General features: G+C 43.8%; 1 protein-coding gene across 1 annotated transcript in view; it reads left to right on the forward strand.

The window, feature by feature from the left end:
* The window catches only part of LOC123977753, a 24,267-nt gene extending 17,674 nt beyond the window's left edge, over window positions 1-6,593 (forward strand). Inside the window, exon 5 of the mRNA XM_046060704.1 lies at window positions 6,216-6,593. The gene's annotated coding sequence lies outside the window, so the exon portion shown is untranslated. The remainder of the gene's footprint in view (window positions 1-6,215) is intronic.
* Window positions 6,594-10,582: the final 3,989 nt, after the last annotated feature.

A 10,582-nucleotide genomic window follows, 5' to 3' on the forward strand; every position in this document is an offset into this window, starting at 1 on the left:
CATTTCCAACGAGGGCATGTAATACTTATTTCGTCCAATTGGGGGAGCTCAGGTTACATGAGTATAGTAAAACATTCCTTTGTCCTCATTTCTAAAGGAATTTTGTAGGAAAGTATTATGAACAAGCATTGATCACATTAGATGAAGGAGTGTCTTGCTGAAAATAAAAACACTGCACAAGTAACTTTCTTTTCAGCACTAATAACAGATAGCAACAACAGTTAACATAACTACTCAAATAGAGGCAAACGTAATCAAGTAACTAAAGATTTATTTAAACTTAATTAAATGCTTTGAGTCTTTGGAGACTGCAGTCCTTTGTCATCCAAAGTTTGGCTGTCCTGGATTGTGTCACACCTAGGTGAGACAAGGAGTATCCCTTTGATGTGGTAATAAAACAAAGAATAAGGTCAGTTGCCACGGAAACATGTGTGGGGGGCCAGTTTTGATAGGCTGTTCAGGGAAATGCCAATGGCTGGTTCGTGTCCCTTTGTCAGTTTAACAGTCAGGCCCCACGTTATCAGCTTCGGAATCAAAATGGTGCCAGTTTTATGGTCGGGCTAGCACTTAGAGAAAGCAACTTTGACCCCTCCCCTTCTTCTCTGGGGAGGAGAAAGGAATTTAGGGTAGCTCCAAATTTATTCAATGTGAAATGCACAAATCCACACCGTTGTTGACTACACTAAAGAGACTGGCTGTTCACAGAGCTCTGTGTCCAAGCACATTAATAGAGAGGCGAAGGGAAGGAAAAGATGTGGTAGAAAAAAGTGTACAAGCAATAGGGATAACCGCACCCTAGAGAGGATTGTGAAACAAAACCCATTCAAAAATGTGGGGGAGATTCACAAAGAGTGGACTGCAGCTGCAGTCAGTGCTTCAAGAACCACCACGCACAGACGTATGCAAGACATGGGTTTCAGCTGTCGCATTCCTTGTGTCAAGCCACTCTTGAACAAGACACAGCGTCACAAGTGTCTCGCCTGGGCTAAAGACAAAAAGGACTGGACTGCTGCTGAGTGGTCCAAAGTTCTGTTCTCTGATGAAAGTCAATTTTGCATTTCCTTTGGAAATCAAGGTCCCAGAGTCTGGAGGAAGAGAGGAGAGGCACAGAGTCCATGTTGCTTGAAGCCCATTGTAAAGTTTCCACAGTCAGTGATGGTTTGGGGTGCCATGTCATCTGCTGGTGTTGGTCCACTGTGTTTTCTGAGGTCCAAGGTCAACGCAGATGTCTACCAGGAAGTTCTAGAGCACTTCATGATTCCTGCTGCTGACCAATTTTATGGAGATGCAGATTTCATTTTCCAACAGGACTTGGCATCTGCACACAGTGCCAAAGCTACCAGTACCTGGTTGAAGGACCATGGTATCCCTGTTTTTAATTGGCCAGCAAACTCGCCTGACCTTAACACTATAGAAAATCTATGGGGTATTGTGAAGAGGAAGATGCGATACGCCAGACCCAACAATGCAGAAGAGCTGAAGGCCACTGTCAGAGCAACCTGGGCTCTCATAACACCTGAGCAGTGCCACAGACTGATCGATTCCATGTCACACCGCATTGCTGCAGTAATTCAGGCAAAAGGAGTCCCAACTAAGTATTGAGTGCTGTACATGCTCATACTTTCGTGTTCATACTTTTCAGTTGGCCAACATTTCTAAAAATCCTTTTTTTGTATTGGTCTTAAGTAATCTAATTTTCGGAAATACTGAATTTGGGGTTTTCATTAGTTGTTGTTATAATCATCAAAATTAAAAGGAATGAACACTTGAAATATATCAGTCTGTGTGGAATGAATGTATACATTATACAGGTTTCACTTTTTGAATGGAATTACTGAAATAAATCAACTTTTTGATGATATTCTAATTATATGACCAGCACCTGTATGACCAAAAGCACTCCCATGCTTTACAGGCCCACAGCTTGAGACCAGAACATCCTACAGGGCTTATTTTGTTCTTCTCGACGAGACGGGTCGCCAGCAGAGGCCGATAAAGATCGCCTCCGCCAAATTACACCCTTCTTCTCCACTTATACCTGGTGACACAAAATAAACTTAAGAACGCACCCGACCTCACCAACATGGCGGCCCGCCAGACGATCTCTGTTGACACAAAGCGACGCTGTTTTTGGACGGAAAACAGCTAGAACAGCGAAAATCGGTTACGTCCCCTGAACCGGGTCAGTCCGTTCCCATGGCAAATATCAGGTGATGTGTATTTGTGTAATGAGGGAGGGTGTGGCCTAAGGAGATAAACACCATATATGAAATTGTGCATAATTATTAGGCAGCTTCTTTTCCTCAGGCAAAATTGGCCAAAGAAGAGATTTAACTGACAGAAGGATGCAGCACTCTTGAAATAACTAAACTTTTGAGGTGTGACTATGGGCTGATTTTTGTATCAGTACAAACTGAATTTGAATAATTTAGAACTGAATTTGAATTGCTCAACTTGAATAATTGCATTAAAAAACTGAATTTGAATTGCTCAACTTGAATTTTAATTTATTAGTTTGAAACTGAATCTAATAAACTTGAAACAGAATGTGATATTATGAATGTGAACTGAAACTGTATTTGAGCCTCACTTAGGACCATTCTGCAGTCTCGCCGGAGGCGGGGGAAGAGGTCCTGAGGCTTCTAGCGGGGGTGCGGTGCACTCGGAGCAGAGCCAGGTGTTGGGACAAGAAGTTCGCTCTCTGCTGGAAAAGGGGGCCATAGAACTTATTTCCCCGCCAGTCAGGGAGTCCGGGTTCTACAGCCGGTACTTCATAGTTCCCAAAAAGGATGGAGGATTGTGTCCGATTTTAGATCTGCGGTGGAGGAAACCTTGGTTCCTGTCCCAGGGTCCCGTGTTGGGAGTGTCATGTCATCGAATAAGTATTTTGACAGACGCCTCACTCACGGGGTGGGGCGCGGTCATGGACGGCCGTTTTGCGAGAGGAGCATCATTTCTCTTGGCACATAAATTGCCTGGAAATGTTGGCGGTTTTCAGAGCTCTGAGGAGTTTTCTGCCCGCTGCAGTGGTGGCCTATTTTGAATCACCAGGGGGTCTGTGCTCGCGCCCATTATGCAAGCTGGCACATCAGATCCTCCTGTGGTCCCAGCAGAGACTGCTGTCTCTCAGAGCGATGTATATCCCTGGGACCCGGAATCAGGGAGCGGACCTGCTGTCGAGACAGGGCTGAGCCCCGGGGAATGGTGACTACACACCGAGGTGGTGGAGATATTGTGCGAAAGGTTCGGCCCTATAGACGTGGACTTGTTTGCGTCTCAAGAGACTACGCACTGTCCACTGTGGTTCTCCCTCTTGCCCCCAGCCCCGCTAGGGCTGGATGCCATGGTGCAGACATGGCCAAGGCTGCGTATGCTCCCGGGGGATCTGGAGCAGGTCCGTCAGGACGGTGTCAGCCTGCTGTTAGTAGCCCCATTTTGGCCGGACCGAGTGTGGTTCTCGGACATAATCTCGCTCCTGGAGGGCCCGCCGTGGCAGGTCCCTCCTCAGAGGGCCAGGTCTTTCACCCTTGCCCCGTCCTGTGGAGACTGTGGGTCTGGCCCCTGAGGGGGCCCAGTTCCTTGAGGCGTGCCTGACGGCGGGAACAGTCGAGAAGCTGCTCAGCTCCAGAGCCCCGTCCAGGTGCGCGGGTTACCTTCACCTATGGCCGTAAGGGTGCACTCTAATCGAGGCATGGCGGCCTCTAGGGCCCTCCTCGCAGGGGCTTCGCTCCAGGATTTGTGTGAGGCAGCTGGCTGGGCCACTCCTCACACTTTCATCCGGTTTTACAGTCTGGACCTTCCTTCTGCACCCGGCACCCATGCGCTCTCCTCTTAGTCGTGCCTACGGGTTACTGCACGCTGGGGGGCAGGCGAGGGTTTCGCCGCGGCCTAGTGTGTATCTCGTTCCCATAGTGTCATCACCGACGCAGTTTGAGTTCCCTCAAAGGGGAATGTCTCAGGTTAGATTGCCCACCAGGAGACACTGCGTCGGTCCGCCACACCTCACCCTGCCTGGAGTGCCTTAGCAAAGAGCTAATGTGTCCGGTGTGCCGGCGTGCTTATATACGCCTCGAGTTATGCCGTCACACACTACCGTTCTAGCAACGCCAATAGGATAAGAGTAGTTTCATTCATGATTTCAGCCCTGCCACGCCCAGAGGCATTCCCATAGTCGTCACCGACGCAGTGTCTCGTTCCCCTTCTCGGGGAACAAGGGTTACATACGTAACCCGAGACGTTCTCTCAATTCAAATTCAATTCTCTAAATTCAATTTCAATCCACAAGATTCAGTTTTAAGGTCACAGGCAGGTCAAGGTCCTTGAGGAAGAGCAATCGAGTGCAGATGCACAGAGCGTTTTTTCGGCCAATCAGCACGTTTGTTTTTGACCATTTCCTGTATTCCACACTGGCAGCCTGTTGCCCCAGCTGTGTGTAAGTTATCTCCTAAAACCCACACTAGAGATTAAGTAACTACTACTTTGTAACTAAATCAGCTACTAAATTGAGTTGCACCACAATTACTTGGGCAGACCTTCACTAGATTAACTTGGGCGTAGATTCGTAACTATGGCAAGAGGCCGTGTGCATTAGCTTTCTGGCTAGGTAGCCACTTGGCATCTTAGCACATCATAGTAAGCTGGATCGGTATTGAAATATCATATCAATAAATTCGGTCTCTACTGGATTAACGTTACCGTGTAGCTAAATGATATGCAGTTAACTATTAGTTTTTATGTAAGTTAGAGTTGCTCCGTGGTGCAACTGTTTTTATTTCAGTAATGCATAAATCACATTAGTAATAATTTACACTAGGCTAATATCTTGGCTAAGTTTGAACACACAGCTGCTGTAACAGGCTGCTCAGCACCTTGTCTGTAAGTTACTGAAGTTACTAACCATTTCACAAAGAGGACCAGTGACATAACAAACCAGGATTCACTTCGGGACTGAAGGACAGAGATGGGTTGAAGCCGACTTGTGGACTTTATATGCAGTTTTACTGTTATACAGTATGCTAGCCTGGTGAACTTGGTGCTAGCATGCTGCGTGGCTAATGTGGCTAGCGTCTGTTTCACACACTGAGCAGTGTTGGAGTAAGTTATTTCATACTGAGAGACAGTCTAGAGCATTACGCCTAGAACCCATCGAAGTAGTCGGTGGCATGTGGTGGGTTAATTTTTGTGGAACTACTGTAACGCTAACGTTAGCTCTGCTTATTAAGCTGTCTTCTGCTCTCGATGTTCGCTGGTAATGTTATGTGGGTCTGTTGTTGTTGTGATATGCATATGTACCTGAGAGAGAACTTGCTCATACCCAAAAGCTTTAACGTTGGGCAGCGTGTTTAAAGTCAGGCAGAGACCAAAACATTATAATTCAGATTTACTTAACTTTAACTTGCTGCTATACTAGTATCAGTGACAATGCTGCAGCTCTGTTACAGGTCCAGTGTAATAAATATAGGAATACTGCTCTTCTGCTGCATTGGTGTAGCCTGGCAATGCATTATAAACAACAGAGCCTCACTTACTTATAAATGAGCTTTTGGTGCATCACAACACCATATACAGCTAAAGTCAAATGCTCTGTGTAATTCATTTTCCTTCTATACTTAATAAAAAATTTTTGTTACAATTGTTTTGCACTTTTTGTAGCCATTGCTACAAGAGCTCTACAACCTGTATTGTGACAATAAATAAACCTTCCTAAGAGGTAACAGCTTGTTAGCTCTGCTAGACCAAATTGTAAATTGAGTAATGGGATGTTATGAATTGGCTAGCTGAGCAAGAGACATGTATGGAACTTTAAATATCTTTATTGCTCAGTAGTGTTTCCTTTATTTACCTTTGCAGCTTATTTTACATAGGTCAGAGCTAATGCTACAAAGACATGATAAGCATTGCAGACCATTGTTTAACACAGGTAACCCCTCTGTAAATACGTGTTGCATCAGTTTGGACCCAATACAACGGTCTAACTGCCTAGAAATGAAATACATAGTATTATATAACAAGATAGATTCAAGAGTAACTACCGTGGGTGATTCATGAAATGTTGTTTTGTCATTTTGGCATCACCTTGACATTAGTTCTGTGATCACCACACACACTGTTAAATACAAGCTTCTCCTAAGACTAAATGTATCTGCAGCTGTACATGACTGACCTGATGAAACATAACAGTATAATGTTCAAACAGTGAGTGCCATGTTTTACAGATCATCTGAGTAACATGGTGAAGCTCGCGTTTGATGAGATGTTCCTGGACCCATCACATTCAACTCAGTCTGAAAACTTAGGATGATATTACTGGGCAGACGTAATGCTTCAGTCAAGCACCTGAAGTGAAGACAACACAGCGGCCAGAAGCAGCAGAAAGTCTTTGTTGTTGTTGTTACCAGCCGTCACATCTTCAGTATACAAGAAACCCTCAATTTGTGTTTCCATTTCATTAACTATGAATAAAGTGATATATTTTTAAGAGGGTTTTGGTCTTTTTAAATTTAGTGTTAAGGGACCTGGGGTTTTAGAGAAATATAATTCGTCACAAAGGTTTTCTGAAAAACGTATTTAAATTCATGCATATAGAACGCTTGAAAAACCTGGTCCATCTCACATCTTTACCATGACAATGTTTTGTAAGTAATTTTTAAGTAGTGACTCAGTAAGCCAGACATCTCTCTCATTTCATGAACTTTATTATGGTGTTTTTGACAGATCACAATATAAATTATGATATTCTTTGTAACAGTCTGATAAAGTATTTAAAACATGGCAATGATTTTAACACCATCATCCCGGCCCTGCTGCAGAACAAGCTCTCCCAGCTGCAGGTGGATCACAGACTTCCTGACGGACAGGAAGCAGCATGTGAAGATGGGACAACATGTCTCTGACTCCAGGACCATCAGCTGTATACCAACAGCTGCACCTCCAGTCACCATTCTGTCAAGCTCCTGAAGTTTGCGGATGACACCACCCTCATTGGGCTCATCTCAGGTGGGGATGAGTCCGCCTACAGGTGGGAGATCGACCATCTGGTGACCTTGTGCGGCCACAACAGTCTGGAGCTGAACGCTCTGAAGACAGTGGAGATGGTCGTGGACTTCAGAAAGAGCCCAGCCCCACCCTCCCCCCTCATCATGTGACTCCCCAGTTGCCACGGTGGACTCCTTCCGCTTCCTGGGCACCATAATCTCCCAGGACCTCAAGTGGGAACTGAACATCACCTCCCACACCAAAAAGGCCCAGCAGAGGATGTACTTCCTGCGGCAGCTGAAGAAGTTCAGCCTGTACGACAATGATGGTGCACTTCTACATCGCCATCATTGAGCCCATCCTCACCTCCTCCTTCACCATCTGGTACCCTGCTGCCACTGCCAGGGACAAGGGCAGGCTGTAGCGTATCATTCACTTTGCAGAGAAGGTGATTGGCTGCAATCTTCCTTTTCTTCAGGACCTGTACACCTCCAGGACTCTAAGGCGAACAGGAAAGATTGCAGCTGACCCCTCCCACCCTGGACACAAACTGTTTCAGACTCTCCCCTCTGGCAGGAGGCTGCGGTCCATCAGGACCAAAACCTCTCGCCACAAAAGCAGCTTCTTCCCATCAGCAGCTAGCCTCATCAACAAGGCCTGGGTCCCTCACTGACACTCCCCCCCTTTTAAAATAATACAACTGTCTCTGTACATGTAAATATTATTGCATTTCATATCACGCACAAACCTGGCACACTGCACATATTTGTTGTTAATTGTTTAATCTTTGTTGTTTTATATTTTTATATTGTCAATTTTTATTTATGTACACAATACTCTCTTCCGTTGCAACACGTCTTTCCTCTACAAATAGTTTTATTATTTTTCTCTATTCTCTTATTATTCTTTTATAACTTGCATTTGTTTATTCCATATTTATATATTTCTACATTTATTTATGTCAACTGTATGTTTGTCTACGTGTAGCACCTCATCACCAAAGCAAATTCCTTCTATGTGTAAAAACACTACTTGGGAATAAAGCTCTTTCTGACACTCCCCCTTTCTGATTCTGATTGTCTGACAAAAACTTTTCAAGTGAAAATATCCTGGTTAATCTGAAACATACACATGGTTCAGTAGATACTTTGATTACTGAGCTACTTTTCAAGTAAATAGTACACAGTCGCACATTACTTTGTAAGTTCAGTGATTCAGCTATGTCTATTCCATGCATTTTTCTGCCTCATGGTAAGTGTTACTAGTCTAAAGCAATCATCATAATCACTATTCTATCAATCTGAAGACTGCATGTTTATGGGGTATCTTTTTCCTAGAAATAATTACATGACTAATTTTTCACATCTATTTATTTCATATTGGACATCCTACCCTGACAATTACTATCTTCCTCAGTGTTGACATTACAGAAGCTACTGTGATCCATGCAAGATTACATGCACACAACACATTACCTCTGTCTCTTTCAAACAAATGCTTTCTACCTCACTGGGCTCTGGAGTTCACTGTTCACAAAAATCAGGCCACCTGTAAAGACAAATGTAAGACAGAGTGTATGTTGGTTTAGAGAGTTTTTGCATAAATACTAAGCTAACATTATGTGACAGAGACATTTAAATAGCAATATCTACCTGAGGTTAATAGCTAGAAATAGTGTGACGTAGTCCTCATATATTATACTGGAAACCTGTACTTCTGATTCCTCTGCTATCCTGGTGGTTTGTCTCTGTGGTGGGTCTGTCTGGTCATCTCAAATTTGTGATTATGGCAACAGCTACAAAAAGTCCAAAACAATTAGAAGAAAGAAGTTAGTGTATCATACTACAAACATTGGCATTTACATATTTACGCTGCACCTTGCCATATCCTTTAACATCAATCCTGCAGCTTGATGTTAAAGTTAAACCTAAGAAAGTGACCATTTGTTTTTCACATGTGTACCACAGGGTCTCTCAGGTACATATGCATATCACAACAACAACAGACCCACGTAACGTTACCAGCGAACATCGAGAGCAGAAGACAGCTTAATAAGCAGAGCTAACGTTAGCGTTATAGTAGTTCCACAAAAACTAACCCACCACATGCCACCGACTACTGTGGTGTTTCGATGGGTTTTAGGCTTAATGCTAATGCAGCTAACGTTAACCACATTAGCCGCGGCGCTAACGTTAGCGTTGCAGTACAATCCCACTAAAGCAACTTACCACAGCTACTACTGTGTTTATTTAATTTATTTCATACAAGGCTTAACACTCACACAATTCCTCTAGACTGTCTCTCAGTATGAAATAACGTTACTCCAACACTGCTCAGTGTGTGACACTAGCCACATTAGCCACGCAGCATGCTAGCGCCAAGTTCACCGGGCTAGCATACTGTAGAACAGTAAAACTGCATATAAAGTCCACAACTTACATGTTCCAAGTTTGAAGTCGGCTTCAACCCATCCCTGTCCTTCAGTCCCGAAGTGAATCCTGGTTTGTTATGTCACTGGTCCTCTTTGTGAAATGGTTAGTAACTTCAGTAACTTACAGACAAGGTGCTGAGCAGCCTGTTACAGCAGCTGTGTGTTCAAACTTAGCCAAGATATTAGCCTAGTGTATTACTAATGTGATTTATGCATCACTGACATAAAAACAGTTGCACCACGGAGAGAATTTACAATATAACTCTAACTTACATAAAAACTAATAGTTAATGTTACACAGGGCACACAGGCTAGGTATAGAGCTGTCACAGCATTATACTCACTAATGGTAAAACTGCCGTTTTTCTGCCTCTCAGCAGAACATTTCATTAACTGCATGTCATTTAGCTATATGGTAACGTTAATCCAGTAGAGACAGAATTTATTGATATGATATTTCAATACCGATCTAGCTTACTATGATGTGCTAAGATGCCAAGTGGCTACCTAGCCAGAAAGCTAATGCACATGGCCACTTGCCATAGTTACGAATCTACGCCCAAATTAATCTAGTGAAGGTCTGCCCAAGTAATTGTGGTGCAACTCATATTAGTAGCTGATTTAGTTACAGACAAAGTAGTAGTTACAGGTATAGCAGGTATAGTTCAAAGATTTATTTGACAACAAAAGGAGAGCGCACTTACAGGAGGAGTGGCTGATAAATAAATAATAATATAACATCAACCTTTCATTTTAAGATATATGCAAAATGTTAACCTATAAATACCATCTTAATATTTTCATTTACAACTGTTAACTATAATTAGGGCCCGAGCACGACCGTGTGAGGTCCCTATTGAATTTGCTAAGATTATGTATTTAGGGCCCGAGCACGACCGTGCGAGGTCCCTATTGAATTTACTAAGATTATTAGGGCCCGAGCACGACCGTGTGAGGTCCCTATTGAATTTGCTCGGATTATATTTAGGGCCCGAGCACGACCGTGCGAGGTCCCTATTGAATTTGCTCGGATTATTAGGGCCCGAGCACGACCGTGCGAGGTCCCTATTGAATTTGCTCGGATTATATTTAGGGCCCGAGCACGACCGTGCGAGGTCCCTATTGAATTTGCTCGGATTATTAGGGCCCGAGCACGACCGTGCGAGGTCCCTATTG

This window comes from Micropterus dolomieu, linkage group LG01 (genome assembly GCF_021292245.1).
Source record: "Micropterus dolomieu isolate WLL.071019.BEF.003 ecotype Adirondacks linkage group LG01, ASM2129224v1, whole genome shotgun sequence".
In the NCBI taxonomy this organism is placed as follows: domain Eukaryota; kingdom Metazoa; phylum Chordata; class Actinopteri; order Centrarchiformes; family Centrarchidae; genus Micropterus; species Micropterus dolomieu.